We start from the raw sequence: 16,464 nt of genomic DNA on the forward strand, positions 1-16,464 counted from the left end.
ACTTTGGTTTCCAATTGTTTGTTGCTGATTTGGAAATACAACTGACTTTCGTTCATTGACCTTGTAGCTGTGACCTTGGTGAGCTCATTTATTAGCTCCATGAGGGTGGGTTGGTTGCTTTTGGAGAGTTTTGGGATTTTCTATGCAGAAAACCATTTCGAATGCAAATAGAAAAGGTTTAATTTCTTCTTTAATTTCTCAATTGCTTATTTCTTTTTCTTGCCTTACTGCACTCCACTCAGTGTTGAATAGGAGGTGAATGGGTTGTCCCTCCCCATCCTGTCTTGAAAGCAATGAATTGGGTCTGTTACCACTAACTCTGCTAACCATAGTTGTTTTCTTTTTGTCCCCTTTTCCCTCAAATGTGTCCTCCAAATATGGAAGGCTGCTCCCCTCTGTCCTTAGTTTGCTGAAAGTTTTTTAAAAAATCAACAATGATATTAAATGTCACTCTTTTTTTGCATTAAATGATATGCAGAATGGTAATCAAAGCCTGGTTTGTGATTAGCACAAACCTAGGGATGCATGGGGGCCACAAGGCCCTTCCTCCTGGTTTAGCCCCCCCCCCACCCCAAACCACCCCAGAGGAAGGACTAGCAGCAGCCGCAGAAGTGATGCTCATGGCCTGTGGTCAGGTCCGGCTCGGTCAGCAGGGGACAGTCCTCTGTGGGCGGCACCAGAGCACGTCAGGGAGCAGTAGAGGTTTCTGGGGGACCCGGGTCTGGGCCCTGGATGGTGGCCCAGAGGTGTCACCCTTCCTGTCCATCGAGTCTTTCCACCCAATTCTTATCGCTGGGAGCAGGCAGAGTGCTTGGGACCAACGCTGCATTCTTCATTCATTTATCCAGCAAACATTTCCTGAGCACCTCTACGTGATGGGCCTAAGGAGATGACAAAAAGCCTCTGCCTCACAGAGCCTCTATTCCAGCTGAGCAAGAGAGAAACCCATGACAGCGTTCACATGCAGGTGTGCTAAGGCAGAAGGAGATGGAGAGGGCTGGGAGAGGAATTCCTTTAACTCAGGTGTTAAGGGAAATGTTACGGTTGGGGTCTAGATGCCCCCCCAAGCCTCATGTGGTCGTGAGGTGGGGCTTTTTCAGAGGTGGTGACAGTGAGGTTGATTCATGGTACAATGCTAGGCCCAAGGGCGCTAGGATTAAGGGTGTGAGTGCTCCCTGTCCTAAGCAGTCTGGATTAGACAAGAGGGGCATCAAGATGGCACTAAGGTCCCGTGTTGCCTTTGCAGTCTTCTGCCTTTTGCCACCCTGCCTTGGAGCCAGCCCGCTATGGACTGAAACCTCTACAAACTGTGAGCTAAATGAACCTCTCCCACTTTAGTTTTTAGTGTCGGGTATTTTGTCTCAACAATGAGAGAAAAGCAATGAGACAAAAGTCTCCCTGAAGAAGACATTGGAGCAGAAACTAAAAGTGAGGAACACTCAGCAGCAGGAGGAGTAAGTACAAAGGCCCCAGGGCACAGGGAAGACCCGAGAGGATACTGTGGGGCTCCCCAACCAACACCAGGCACTTATTCCTCAGCTGCTGCGATGAGGGTGCTGATGTCTGACAACAGAAGCCTGTGCATCCTCTATTCAACTCCCAAGGGCCATCCTGGTTCAGGAATCCTGGGACTCTAATTAGCACAGCACCTGAAATAGCTTTTTTTAAAAAAAAGAAAAAAAAAAGCAGAAGTTGCTAAAGGTTTACTTTGTAGGAAATCATAAAATCTGTTTGCCTGGACAGACAGGATCTTGCTATGCAGTTCAGGCTGGACTTGAACTCACTATGTAGCCCAGGCTGGCCTCAAACTCACAACGATCCCTGGGATTACAGTGCTGGGATTACAGGCATGAACCATTATGCTTGACTTTTTGTTTTTGTTTTTTTGTACTGGGAATTGAATCCAGGGCCTTCACATTGAGCTGCTGCAATGCTGGCTCTTTTTATTTTTTTAAAGTTAGAGACAGGGTTTTACTGAGTTGCTACTTGCCCAGGCTGAGCTTGAACGCAATCTTCCTGCCTCAGCATCCTGAGTAGGTAAGATTACATGCATGCACCACCAAGCTCTGCTGGTAAATTGCTATCTTTACTCACTATATTGCCTCATTTTTCTTAGGTCTTTAAAAGGTTAAGACATTTAGTTTTTAGATAAAATAACTTTATCATCTATGGACTTGTGTAAGGTATGCGTGTGTGTGTGTGGTGTGTGTGTGTGTGTGTGTGTGTGTGATGGGGCTGAGGCTAGACATTATCCTTCGACTCAGGGCTGAGCTTTGCCAGGCACATCTATTTTTAAGGACTCAATAAATGTTTGCTGAATGAATGAGTGAACAAATGAATTAAATCAGTAGCTAGTGAGTAACGGGTCCGGGATGCCTTCCCCAATGCCCAGCGGCCGCCTTGCTCACCTTTCCTCGCTCTGAGGACAGCATCTCTGTAGTTCCTGTTCTCCCGTTTACTCTGGTCTCCCTCTGCTGTTCCATGACAGGTGGCCAGTAGCAACAAAGTCACCCCCAGAGGACCACAGCCAGCAAGGGGCAGGTGAGTCACAAACCAGAGGACCCCTCTCCCTAGGGAGACCCTAGGGGTAACAGTGCCCAGCCCTGCTGCCGAGTTTTGGGAGCCCATCCACCCCAGGAGGCAGAGGGGAAGTCCAGACCACAGCGAGGCCCCACTCAGTCCATTTATGAATTATTCTCCCACCTGCTGCCCCAAAAGGACTTCTTAACACCACTCCCATCCCAGGAGAGTGGCAGGAACTCCAGGCTCCATGCCTAGCAGCAGCTCTGAGGGCAGAACGATCAAGAGGGCCAGAGTTGCTAAGAAAACAGGCCCTGAATTCTTAGAGTTCTTAGCAGATTTCCAGGAGCCTCCATTTGTCCGACTCTGCATCAGGCTAACCAAGCCAATGGTGTTGGAGTCCTTGATGGGCCCCTGTGGAGGAGAATTTCTTCCTTTTTAACTCAGACAGTTCAGGGAGATCTGGAGGGATCTCTCTCAAGGCTGGGTCAGCTCTCCGTCCTCCCTCACAGTTAGCACCACCTCCCTGTCACCGTCCAGCAGGGTACTGAGCCCCAGATTTTCTCTGAGCCCCCGAGGGCCATATTCTTTGTGTCTGAGTCTCACAAAGGACAGATGAAGGGCAGCCAGAACCGACCCATGGGGACAGAGTGCACACAAGGCAGCCGTCCATAAGGGACCCAGTGCTTTGGGGACCCCTGAGGTGGACTCAGCCATGTGCTCAGCGGATCTCTGACACACGGTGAAGTACCTGCCTGCGCCGCTGTCTGCCCTTTTTCAGTTGGCAGAGGAAGGAACTTGGCCCAGCTTTGGAGGGAGACAGCTTGATTAGAACCTTGCTGGTCACCCTGTGACATGGGGCTGATTCCTTAACTTTGTGAAGCTTCCCTTTCAGGCCCTGGAAGTGGAGATGCAAAATGTGAGCTCTTTGGCCTGGCTCCTGGGGATGATACAAGTGGAAGCCAGAGCAGAGCCCCCGGCTCCTGGAAAAACTGCAGTGATGGCAGCCTGACAGGCAGAGACCGCAAAGGCTTAAGTGTTTGTTCCCAACAAGGAAGCTGTGGCTGGAGAGCGTGATGTGTGTGTGTGTGTGTGTGTGTGTGTGTGTGTGTGTGTGTGTGTGTGACCAGGGATTGAACTGAGGACCTTGCACTTGCAAGGCAGGCAACAGTGCCACTGAGCTGAACCCCCGGCCCCGAGCTTGATGTGACTCTTGGAGAGCTGGAGCAGACTCTGTGGGTCCCACCTGGGCCTTTTCCAGCTCATCTGCACAGGTGTCTGTCCCCCAACAAGGATCTAGCTCCCCTTCTCCTGCCTGCACCCCGCCTTCCAAGGATTTGTCTACGTGCGTGTACAGCATGTCTCATTTTTCTCCTTCCTTTTTCACATAAGTAGTAGACCCCAGCCACTTCCGCTAGCACCGTTTCTTGGAGACCGTTGTGTATAAGTCTGAGCAGAGTTTCCTTGCTCTTTAATCTCTCTACAGCACGGATGAGTGTGATATGATTGTCCAGGACAGCATACAGTGGCTGAACTCCCAGGAGGTGGGGGGCCAGCTTGAGGGTGTGCTAGGTGATTCTGAAGGGCTGTCCTGATGCATGCTTTGCTGGCCCCTCACCTGTCAACGAAGCATCTTTGGATCTTGGCCGACCCTGAGGCAAAACCATGCTCCCTGGGCTGTGAGCAAGCAACTCCTCCTGCAAGAGAATGTCTCCTTCCCCGTGGGTGTGGGGGCACTCGGCAGCACCCCCGGGGTCTCTTCTGCCCTGATTAGGCCACTGGTCATTTTCTGGCTGACCTGCACGTTGACCTTTATATTCGGATCTGTGATGTGAGTTACAAATATTCTCCCAGCTTGTCATTCAGAGCCAGCCCTTCTGACTTCTCTGCTAGACTCACCTGCTCACTCTCTTATAAAATTCCTGCACCATCCAGCTCTGTTCTTCACCCACAGTAAAAGATCAACAAATGCTTGTTGATCAGACTCATGATATAAAATCTTCCTTTACTCCATGGCTTTATAAATAAAGACATTAAATCATTACCATCACCATTTTGTCTATTGGTGCATAGACATACATTCTTGTTCTAATATATTAAATACCATCAGCCCTCTGGGTTCCACAGATTCAACCAACCATGGATTGAAAATATCCAGGGGGAAAATGTATCTGTATTAAACATGTACAGACAATTTTTTCTTGTCACGCTGTTTTCTTTTTCCTTTTTTTCAGTGCTGGAGATTAAATCCAGGACCTCATGGATATCGGGCAACCACTCTATCACTGAACTACATTCTAGCTCTTTATATTTATTTTGAGACAAGGTCTTGCTAAGTTACTAAGTTGCCCAGGCTGACCTCTAACTTGTGATCCTCCTGCCTCAGCCTCCTGAGTACCCGGCATTTCAGGCATGCACTACCATGCCTAGCACCATTATTTTCTTAACGATGCAGTATAACAATTCTTCACATAGTATTTACATGGAATGATGTATTATAACTCATACAGATCATTTAAATATACAGGAGGATATGCTTAGATTATACACAAATACTACGTCATTTTATAAAGGGTCTTGAGCATTCTCATATTTTGTTGTTTCTGGGAGGTCCTGGAACCAAAAAGACACTAAAGAATAATTGTTTAATATAAAAGATAATCAAGAAGTAGAAATGTAAAAGAATGGCCTAAAAATAAACATACACGAGAGTTCTGATGTTTCTTCCCATACCCCAACCAATTGGAGACCTCCGGGCTGGATGCAGTCATCTGGACACACCTGGCTGGCTGCGAGCCTCAGTGACCACCGTGTGCATTGTCCCGGCTGGAGGCTGAGCCACACGGGAACCTGGAGCCCAACAGTATTATACAGGAAGACAGGAAGGTGGAGATGGAGAGGTGTGGTAGCCCAGGACCCCAGCACGCTGGTGTGGACCGGTAGTGACGGGGGATGCCAGAAGCATGGAGGCCTGGCCCAGTTTGCAATCCACTCCCTGACCCCAGGGAGACTGCGGAGTGGGAGAGTGGAGCTGCCACGGGGAGAAACGGGCAGAAAAATGGACGGACAGCCCTGATATCCAGCCCTAGGGCGTGCTACCAACCCACTTCCGGGGGCCCAGCCGGCCACAGCCACAGCCACCAGAAAACACAGCCAACACGGTGTCGGTGCAACCCAGGGACGCAGAACAAAATCAGCCCCACAGCGTGGCTGGGACCAAAGGATGTGTGCAGACACCAGGCTGCTCGCAAGCCATCCTGTCACTGGGGCAACTCCTTCGGGTCCTGGGAATCAAACCAGGCCCTGTCGATAAGAAGAACAGGGCGTCTTCCGAGGATGGGGCAGGAGGGGCTCAACCTCTATCCAGCCTCCTTCTGGTCTAGCTCCAAAGATTCCTTGGAGGTTATGAGGATAGCTTTCAAGAGGAGAAAAGACCTTGGAAATAGTATCCTTTTAAAAGTTGCTTTAAAAGAGTTAATTCTCCCTTGAGTTTTCCCTACTGACTCTGATGTTACTGAGGTAAGAACACCGAACACGAGCTGGAACGCAGGTCTCATGCATGCTAAAGAGCACTCGATCACTAAGCTACACCCCCAGCCCTTTGAACAAAAATTTCAGTGTACAAACAACACACAATTGTCAATGCAGGCACAGCGCTGCATGGTGGGTCTCTAGCCCTTCCTCGTCTCCTGGAACAGAAACTTTATACCCATCCCTCGGCTGCTCTTCGTTTCCCTCTCCAGTTTCCAGAGATTTAGATGCAACTTGTTCTATGAATAGATGCAGCAGATTTTAACAATCATGTTTAAGGAGAACTTTGATTAATGTTTGTACCATTTACCTACTTAGTTAATTAAACTCCTTTAAACATTTTAAGCTGCAATCAAAATTTATTCTATTCAGTTTTTAAGTTTCTCAATTATCTGACTAACAGATCTTCACAAGTCCTTACCTGATTCTTATAAATCAGATACATTAAATGTACAATTATGCTGATTTTTAAATATTCAAAAACAGTTTACCACCTTAGTACAATCTCAACTTGCAATCACAGGTCGAAATCTATGACTCAAGGGCCTATTTAAAATCAGAACCACAAGTGTGATGTTAACACCCAAATATGCGAATTCTCTTAAACTTTGAATGTTCTTAAAATGCCAAAGATGTATATTTCTGAACTTAGCACAAAAATATAAATGCTATCATTTTGACCTACTTCATTGCTCTACTCAGTTCTAAATTTCCCTGGGTTTAAAACTGCTTCCCAGACAGATCTGGGATTTCCCTCTCGAGCCCATTTCTGCTCAGCTGGGTGAGGTTTTTAATATTCCGCCTCAGTCCCAACTGGGTGGTGGCGATTCAGTTCCAACACAGCTGCGTGGAGTTAGTGTCAGAACCCACATTCTTCAGGGTTTGCAACAAGATTGCCCCTACTTGGGACAACCAGCTGCAGACTCAGGGGATCCCAGGACATTTGGCTATAAGGTTGGGGGCTCCAAGACCCCCTCAGGTTTGGCAATTTGCTAGAAAACCTCAGAGTATTCAGGAAGGTTCTATCAACCTGAATTAATGACAGAGAGAGGCTCCCCTAAAAAAGATTTTATTTGGGGTGACACCTGATTGTAGTCCAGCGTGTGTGTACCATGATGGACCTTGGGACCATAACCAAGGAGACAAAAGGAGGTAAGAGTTCTTTTTTTCTTTGGTACTGAGGATCAAACTGGGGACCTTGAGCTTATGGGGCAGGCAGTGAACCACTGAGCTAATCCCCGGCCCAGAAGATAAGAGATTTTAAAGGTTACATAGTTGTGTCAAAACAATTATTCTTGGCTCTGAGGCTCAATAACAAAGGTTGTATCAATCCAAGGGTGGACAGGCAGGTGCCAGGTTGATGTCCTCCTAGAAGCATCTTTTGGGCAGACCTGCAGTGGCCTATCTACAGGATTGTGGTTTTGGCAGTCTTTTGTGATAGTTCCTGTTATCAGGCAAATAAGCATAATTATCTCCCTTTCATGTCCTCCTGACTATTGTTTTAGGGTTGTGCATAAGGGACTCCATTTTCATTCTGATAACCATCACAATGCTATCTTTATGATTACACTTTGATTATAAAGGACACAGATTGATTGTAAAGGGCACAGAAGAGACACACAAGGCAAAGTGTGGGAGGGTCCAGCACTTGGAGCTCCATGAGTTACTCCACAGAATCAGGACACTCTACTTTGTGTCCTCTGACAGAGAGCCCCCTACACCCTCATTGGTGTTTCATTATGCAGACTTGATTGATCAAATCAGGGACTGAGTGACTGAACTCAACCTCCAGCCTCCTCCTCTCCCAGAGGTCTCAAAGCCCCATCTTCTCATCTGATGCTTGGTCTTTCTGGCTTGACCAGGCTCTCACTGAAAGCTCTCTTAGAGCCGATGTGCCAGTTAATCTTGAAGGGGGACTGAATAGTGAGGGCTCTAACCTCATCAATAGATTAACCCATTGACAAGTTCATAGTTGAATGGGAGATTAGGCGGTGGGGCCTGTGAAGGAAGTAGGTCACCAAGCCGACGATTTTAAGGGCTTATCTTTTCTCTGCTTCCTGGTGACCATGAGGTGAGCAGCCTTCCTTCACCACAACCTTCCACCATGATGTTCCTGCCTTGAAGTCTGCTGACCATGGGCTGAAACCTCTGAAGCCATGAGATAAAGCAAACCCTCCTTGAAGCTGTTTACGTTAGGTTTTTTTATCACAGCGATCACAAAAAAGCTGACCAATACACTCACCTTGCATCACCTCACTTGCAGAAACTCAGGTCTTCATGAGTAACAAATGGCTCACCACTACAGAATTCAAAAATTTACAGTATCACCCCCAGGAACCAGGGACAAAGCCCAGCTAAGTTCTTAATGTCTGAAAAGAGGCCCGCCAGGACGGATGGGATCCTAAGCTGTGATCAAGGGGATCCTCTTATCTAACAGGCTGGGCCTGGAGCCCACCAGCTTGCTTCCACTCATTCTATTATGACAGCTAGGTTAGACAAAAAGTAACGAGGAATCAGAGAGGGAATTAATGTAGAATTAATCCGGAGGGAATTAATGTAGAAAATGAGACACGTCAAAATTGTGGCTGGAAGCAAATGAAGAGAACCAGGCCTCAGGCTGGAAACACAATAGCCAGGCCTACAAACCACCCTAGAGATACACAGCAGCTTGATATTATGCTGTAATTAACACCACCTGGTCCAGTGAGCCTAGAGAATGCATCAGTTGTGATTTTGCTGCAAAAAATACTCTTGGACAAAGAGCCTCAGCCTCAACCCACTTTCAGGACCTCTTCTTTCTCTCGGGAACTTTGTCTCCATAAACATATGCTCAACCCCCTTCGTCCTTGTCCGTCCTTCCATATTGGGAAACAAACTCGGCACATTTGGCATCTATTAGATTGAGAGTTATTACCCTTTGGCAATTCCACGTCCGGTTCCCTTCAGCCGGTGGCTGCCTTCATCCCCTGCTAAGATGGGTGCTGGCTGACTTCTCCTCTTCCTTGGCCTCTGCCATTAGATGCTGACCTGTCTTCCATTTGATCCGCTGGGCAATCTCAGACTGTGTCTGAATTCATGGCAGCGTGGCTGACCCTCTTGGTGGCCTTTTGACCTCAGACCTAGCATCTGAGGTGGGGCCATTGGCCTCCCTCCTTCACCCCCAGCACCAGATCTTCTTACTCCTTCCCAGATGCCAGCTGGACAGGGCTCTTTCAGGAGTCCCCAGAGCCCCTTCTCCCATTCTTTCTATGCCTAGATGCAGAACTCATTTTGGGAGTAAGGCTTTGTCCCTCCCTCTCGTTGGTTTCCTTTCAAGTGTCTTTTTATGTCACCCTTCCACCCACCCCGGACCCCCGACTCCCAACCCCTCACCTCACTTTGCTCACTCCCCCAACCCCAGGCAATCTCAGACAACATCCTGACCCCAGCTTCTGCCTGGCAGGGGTCGGGGCTGGGGGACAGCAAGAGGGGGCGGGAAAGAGTGTGGAAAAGTCATTTAAAATTCTGAAACACTTTCTTGCTGTGTAAGAAATGCTCTCTTCCAAGAGCGGAGTGTGGGATTCCACTCCCCCGCTTTCTTCTTTCTTTGTCTATTGAGATGTAACTCTCATACGATAAAGTGTTGGGCTTGTAGGTGTGTGGAGACGTAAGTTTCTACACAGGTCTGTAGCCCTAGACCAAGACAGGGGTCCTGTGTGGCACCCTGACATCTGCCAAGGGTCTTCCCCCAGTTGCTGTCCTCTCCCTGTTCATGGGGACTCTTCACCCAGGCCAGTCTGCCTGGCTTTGTGTTTCCTGTAAAAGGAGCTTTGTCCTGGGACCAGGGTCCTCTCAGCTCTGTGTGTGCTGCATGGTGTGGAGGCGAGGGGACAGAAGAGGAGAAACAGGACCCTGGGCACCAAGGACATCTACAACAGGGGGTGAGGCGGGATGAGGATGCATCTCTGGGCCAGCCCGAATGGATGTCGAGCAGGAACCAGGCTGAGGGTCCTCCAGCCCAAGTCCCAAGCGCTGAGATGACAGCTGCACTCTGAGCCGAAGGAGCTGCAGACTTTCTGAAACATCTCCACCCCGCCAGTCCCCAATCCTTCTGTCACCTGGTGAACATGGAAATACTTGGTCCTAAAACCCAGAACCTGTAAATGTTATCATATGCAGATGTGATCAAGTTGAAGGGCTTGAGATGGAAGATTTGCCTGGATTTTCTGGGTGGCCCCGGCGTCTCCATGGCATCCTTGTAAGAGAGAAGTTATGTGCACCCAGAAGCAGAGGGAGATTGGGAGCTGCTACACAGCTGGCTTTGGAGATGGAAGGCAGTTTCTTGAAGCAGGAAGAGTCAAGGGACAGATTCTCCCAAGAGCCTCTAGGTAGAGCCAGCCCCAGTGGCACCTTGCTTTTATCCTAGTGAGACCCATTTCAGACTCCTGACCTCATGAATAGGAGATGACTTTGTGTTGCATTGAAGCCACTGCATTTGTGGTGATCTGTTATAGCAGCAGCAGGAAGCGAACACCCAGGGTGACAGGGCAGCTGAGAAAGGCTGTCATTTTCTATCCCGACCCTCACACTCTGCCCGCCCATCTGAGTTCCCTCTGTGGGGTTGATGTGGGTTGTGGCTGAAACAGATCATCCCGTCCTGCTGAGAAGGTTGGAGGGATCACACCTCCCACAGGCTGAGTAATAGCCTCCAAGCTGGAACACTCAGCTCCCCCAGAAGTCCTAGCTGTACATATTTCCTGTTTCCCTGCACAAACGCCCCTGACAGTATTCTCAGGGGACTACAGTGCTACAGTAACTAACCTTCCAAACTGGTCTATGTGGGCAACTGGTGCCCCCGCTTTTATACCCAGCCCAAGACCATCAGGATTATTCTGTCCCTTGGGATAGTTTGATTACCCACTTTCCCTGCTTCTGTTACAACTACAAGAAGTGAATGTAACTCAGTGTTAGCCAAGGCAGAAGCAGAAGTCTATCAGTGTTCTGGAAAACCTTGTACTCCTGAAGAAAAGGAACTGCTGGCCACTACCAAACTTCAATCTTTCTGTCCTGAGAGATGAATCCTGATGCTGTGGCAGCCATCTTGTGCCCAGGAGGGAACAGACATGGTAAGATGATGTTGGTTAGAAAAAGAGAAGAGTCCAGCCTTTCGTAGCGTTTTTTTTTTAGCATGTTTTAGCCAATGCCAGAAACTATCCATTTTGATTTAGGGTTACACATACCCCTCTCTGTCTAAAGCATAGCTGTTGGGTTTTTTCCTGCTACCTGTAAACAAACACACTCCTACTAATTCCATGGAGAAACAACAGCAGGTCAGTGGGACAGAGCTTCCAGAACTAATGGGTACATCATATTCAACAGGCAAGGGCAGAAATATCTTAGAAATAGTGCCAGGACAGTTTGGTGGCAATACATGAGAGGAAAGGTAGATTCCTACCTTATACCACACACAAAAATAAATCAGACACATATTACAGAAGGGGAAAAGAGGGCTGGGGTTGTAGCTCAGTGGTTCCACTGCCTGTCTCACAAGTGCAAGGTCCCGAGTTTGATCCCAGTACCAAAAATAAACAAATAAATAGATAGATAGAAGAAGGGGAAAAGATAAAAACACACACACAGAACTAGGAAGAGAAAGCTAAATATATAAATGGAAGTAAAAGCACAAATGAAAAGCAGACTGTGCTTAACGGTTGGAAAGGCAGAGTAGCCCCCTCCAATATCACAGTGGATTTTCATCCCACATGAACATGACCTCATTCCTTAAAAGGATTTGTACACTCCTCCCAAGTCACAAAATCATTCCCCTGAAGCTCTAGGGGTGGGGAAAGAGAAGTCACTTAATTGTTTTAAATATTAATATAACACACTGTTCTATTTTCTGTAACAGGAAATTATTTTTATTATAGAAACTAGAAACAAAGAAAAACCGCAAGTTCTGTTTCCTGTATTATGAAGGACTTGATATTCTGAAAATAACAGCAGTAACAACAAAAGCAATGAAGCATATAAAAATGCTACACAGGACCTGGGATACAGCTCAGTACTAGAGCCCTCACCTAGCATGTGTGAAGCCCTGGCTTCTATGCCTGGCTCCAAACCAACCAACAAACAAGATAAAATACAATATCCTTCTGAATGGATATAGCTGGGGCAGAGACTGTGGGGTGGGGCCAGGCCTGACCCTGTCATGGAAGGAGAGAGACTCCTCCGAGGGACCGCTGCCCCAGCTTATATGCACCAGCAGAAACTGGGCACCTGTTGGGAGTACATGGAGTGTGCAGGCTGGGTTGCAGGGGGTGGGATAGCTGGCATATGGGGAAGGATTCACTGATGGGGCACCCTGCTGGGACTCAGGATTCCTCACCATTGGCAGAAGCACCTTGAGCCACCCCAAATGCTATTTTGGGCTTCTACTCTGAGGTCTGCAGCAATGGCTTACAGTAGAAGAAGGGTTAATGCAGGATGTATTAGTCAGATTTTCATTACTGTAACAGAATACCTGAGGCAGTCTGCCTTTATAAACAAAAGAGATTTATTTTGGCTTATGGTTCTAAATGTTCAAAGTCTAACATCAAGCAGGGAAGACTTCCACCCCATCTTGGCTTCTTGCAATGGCCTTCCTGCTGACAGAGTCCAGAGACCTCACAGAGCATCACTGCAAGGCACAGGAGTATGTGTGTCCCAGCCCATGTCATGTCTGTGTGGCTATCAACATATTTTCTCCTCTCTCTCTCTCTCTCTCTCTCTCTCTCTCTCTCTCTGTCACTCTCTCCTTATAAAGCTAACAGGAATCAAAAAAGAAAAAAGGAGCCTCCACCTAATAACCTAATCTAATTTAATCACTTTCCAAGACCCTACCTCTAAACACCATGGTTAGATTAAGTTTCTAACCTCTTAATACCATTAATTTAAGGCTTTGGGATTTAAACTCTTGAGTGAATTTGGGCAAAAATGGTTCAAACCAAAGAATGGGAATTGCCTTGGCAAATTATTAAGCAAGAGATCAAATGGCTCAGAAAGTTGAATGAACGTATCAGGGATATGATTAGGGAGCCAGTGACACACAGTGTGTCCAGGGAGTCCTGGAGGACGCTGCTTACTGGTTGTAAGAAGCACACCAGTGAAGAAAGCCTTGGCCTCCTCGCCATGTGACCGTGACCCCTGGCAGTGGGACAGAAGCAACAAGAGGAGATGCTGCTGTGCAGATGGGCCCTCTGAGGTTTCCAACACAGCAGATGCCACACAGCGCGCTGAGCGTCAGAGGCAAGATGGAGCAGTCACCAGCGCAGGGAGCAAGGCTGGGAGAGAACCAGAGGCTGGACACCCGAGGGTCTGTGGAAATGAGTGACCGGCTGCGGACTTTCCAGAGTAGCAGCCCCCAACTTTCTCGGCACCGGGACTGGTTTCATGGAAGACCATTTGCCCTGTTCTTTGCTGCCCAGCAAGGTCGTAATGATGTTGTAAGAGTTCTCTTTGGATTCGGAGCATCCACTGAACGGAGGACCGAAGATGGGGGCCCTGTTGGCTGCCGGTCAGTGGCAGGGGGTGGAGACCTGGCTGAAGCCTGGAGCCAACACCCACGGTCAACTTTACGAGGGAGCCACTGGCCTCTTCCCAGCCGCCCAGGGAGGTTACTGTTGTCCTCAGGAGCCAAAGTCAACCAGCCAAGGCAGGATGGGAGGGCACCCTGTGGATCGCGCCCCAGATGGGCCACAGCGAGGTGGTGCGCGGAGCCGATCGCAACGCCACGCGCAGCGATGGTGCTACATTCAGCATTGCTGAGAGCCGCGAGCAAGGGGTATCACGATGTTACAAAAGGTTGCTGAAATTCTCACCCTCTGCGCCCTCTGAGGAATGGCACAACGGCTCTCCATGTCGCGGTGCTCGCGGTGCTAAGCGGGAACGTTAGAACAGTTGCCCTGCTCCTGCAAGCAGGGCCCGACCCAGCCCTGAGAAACAAGGCCAGAACGAACCAAGGATGAACGCACACTGCGGTCTCCTCCAAAGTAAAGAAGGTCACGAGAAGAGCTAACTTAGTCCCACATTTGACTCAAAGAGAGAAACCTTGTCCACATTTTCAAAAGAGAAATTGCTTTGCAAACAGGGCTGGAAATGCTTTTACGAACAAATACGCCCGAAAGCCCGCCCTGTGGGTCCCCCGGCTTTGTACACCAAATGGACCAGAGGAGTTTGGGGGCCCCTTTCCTCAGGCAGGGGGGCCTCTCACACTGTCCCAGCACTCAGCTCTGGGCCTGGCTTCGGCACAGGTCCCGCAGAAACTCATTGGCCACAGTGCCGGCCTGAGTCTCCAGTTAAACTTGAAATTAGTTTTCAGTACTAAACAAGGAGACAGAAAGCTTTGCTCCTCTGAAAGCTGGAAAGACTGACCTTCAACGAATGGAGGTGTTCTTGCTCACTCATTAAATGTAGGTGTGATAAAGATATAGATCCATCCCAGTTTGCAGATGTGTGTATGTCATTCCAGTATAAAATGTTTTCTCCCACCTAAAGACCAGGACCATGGTTATTGGGGATCAATAGCGCTCAGATATGCATCCTTGGAAAACAATTGCTGGCATTTCACCACATAGCGTTCAAAGATTGACTAGTGCACTATAGGAAAGACAAACGCTGTTTGTTAATTAATCCTCATCTCATTCCTGCCATGTAAAAATAACTTTCCCTTGCTCGACATTGTAGATATGCTAGGATACCAATAGCAAATTTGGAAATCCAGACAATTACAAACCGTGACACACTCAGGCTTGTCTCTTTGAGCACTTATTTTGGTCCTATTTCTGGGACTCTATTTCCCAGGCCATGAGTAAGTAGACCTAACATGGTCCAGAATCTTCAACTTCCAACACCACTTTGCTCAATACAGTGGCTCTGAGGTCCTCAGATAAAATGACCCATATGAGGTGCTGCTCTGACTCTTGGAAGAGTGTAAGTACTAAAGGTGGCTGTCAGTATGTAATAAGCACACATCTATGCATGTCCCTGGGTTGATGGATCCCAAGAAAGAATCCTGAATTTTATTGAATTATTCCTTCAAGGGGCCAAAAATTATATTCAATGTACTTTAAGATCAGTGGTATCTAACTGCCTCTGTCGGTGCCTAACTGCACTCACAAAAACTAAACCCTTTTCCTATAATCTAGCACAAACACCAGTATTGTTTCTGTTATCTGCAAACTGTAAGTTTTCCTGCTCATCTTCTGCACTGGCTTCCAGCCAATGTTCTACGTAAAGACATGGTAAAATGGAGGGAAATGTTATACTTCCCAAATAAGTTTTATTTAACTTCCTGTGATACTAAAAATCATTGGCTTTAAGTCAGTAATGAATGGATGTGATTTTTTTAAATTAGAAAATATTCCCTTAAAACTTTTATGATTTAAGGAAGAGAAGAAGGATTGGAGGGAGGGGAATGAGAAAAGAGAAGCAAGGCGCACAGGTGCAAGTTCTCTGTGATGGATGCTGCCATTACGTACATCTAAAATGTACCAATAAACGCTCTGCTTTTATAAAAACTGCGAAAAATACAATTAGAGATAAAAACTCAATGTGGAGGCTTGAGACTGTGCAGACACAGGTGAAGAGAGGATCGATGAAATGGAAGGCAGACACTGTTGTTAAAGGTCCAGCTGCTGCCAAGAGAGACTCAAGATGAATGAAGCTTAAAGAACAAAAAGTATCTTCCTTCTCTGTCCCAAGCCCACAGCACCCTCCCTCTAAATTACTAAACTTTAGCAGCTCCTGCTTCTTTCTTTTGTTCCTTTAGCCCTGAGAGTGGCACCTACTTCCTGTGGTTACTAATCCCCTGATATCCCAACTTTCTTTTTTTACTATTTCAGTTGCCTAGTTAACAACTGTATATGCAGTCATCTAGTCCTTATATTAAATCCTCCCTGTTGTAATAACTTGAGTGGCTTCTAGGTCTTGACTGTAGCTCTTATGCAGCTTTAGAAATTATCTTTCTTTCTGTGTTTGTTTTTGGACAAGGTCCTACTATGTAGGTCATGCTGGCCTTGAACTCCCTGTGTAACCTAGGCTGGCCTTGAATGCTCAGTGATCCTCTTGCCTCAGCCTTGCAAGTGCTGGGGTTACAGGCATGGACCACCATACACAGCTAGAAATTATTACGCTTTTGAGAATTTCTAAAAATTGACATTATACAGAGATTCATAGAAAAGAAGGCCTTTCCAGCTGTAACACAAAAGTAAAAGGCATAAAAGAAACAAAGAGTGGGTAAATTTCACTCTATAAATGATTTTTTGAATGGGAAAAGGTGACTTAAGAGATCCTACAAATAAACAAGAAAGAAACTAACAATCAAAAAATGGGCAAATTAGGGCCGGGGATTTAGCTCAGTGGTTCCGCCGCCTGCCTTGTAGCAAAAAAAAAAAAAAA

General features: G+C 47.4%; 1 pseudogene; it reads left to right on the forward strand.

Annotated features, from left to right (window-relative positions):
• The first annotated feature begins 12,885 nt into the window (after positions 1 to 12,885).
• On the forward strand, positions 12,886 to 14,105 carry LOC104870407 (annotated as a pseudogene).
• Positions 14,106 to 16,464: the final 2,359 nt, after the last annotated feature.

The sequence above is a fragment of the Fukomys damarensis genome, unplaced genomic scaffold, assembly GCF_012274545.1.
Source record: "Fukomys damarensis isolate Sample0158 unplaced genomic scaffold, DMR_v1.0_HiC HiC_scaffold_27, whole genome shotgun sequence".
Classification (NCBI taxonomy): Eukaryota; Metazoa; Chordata; class Mammalia; order Rodentia; family Bathyergidae; genus Fukomys; species Fukomys damarensis.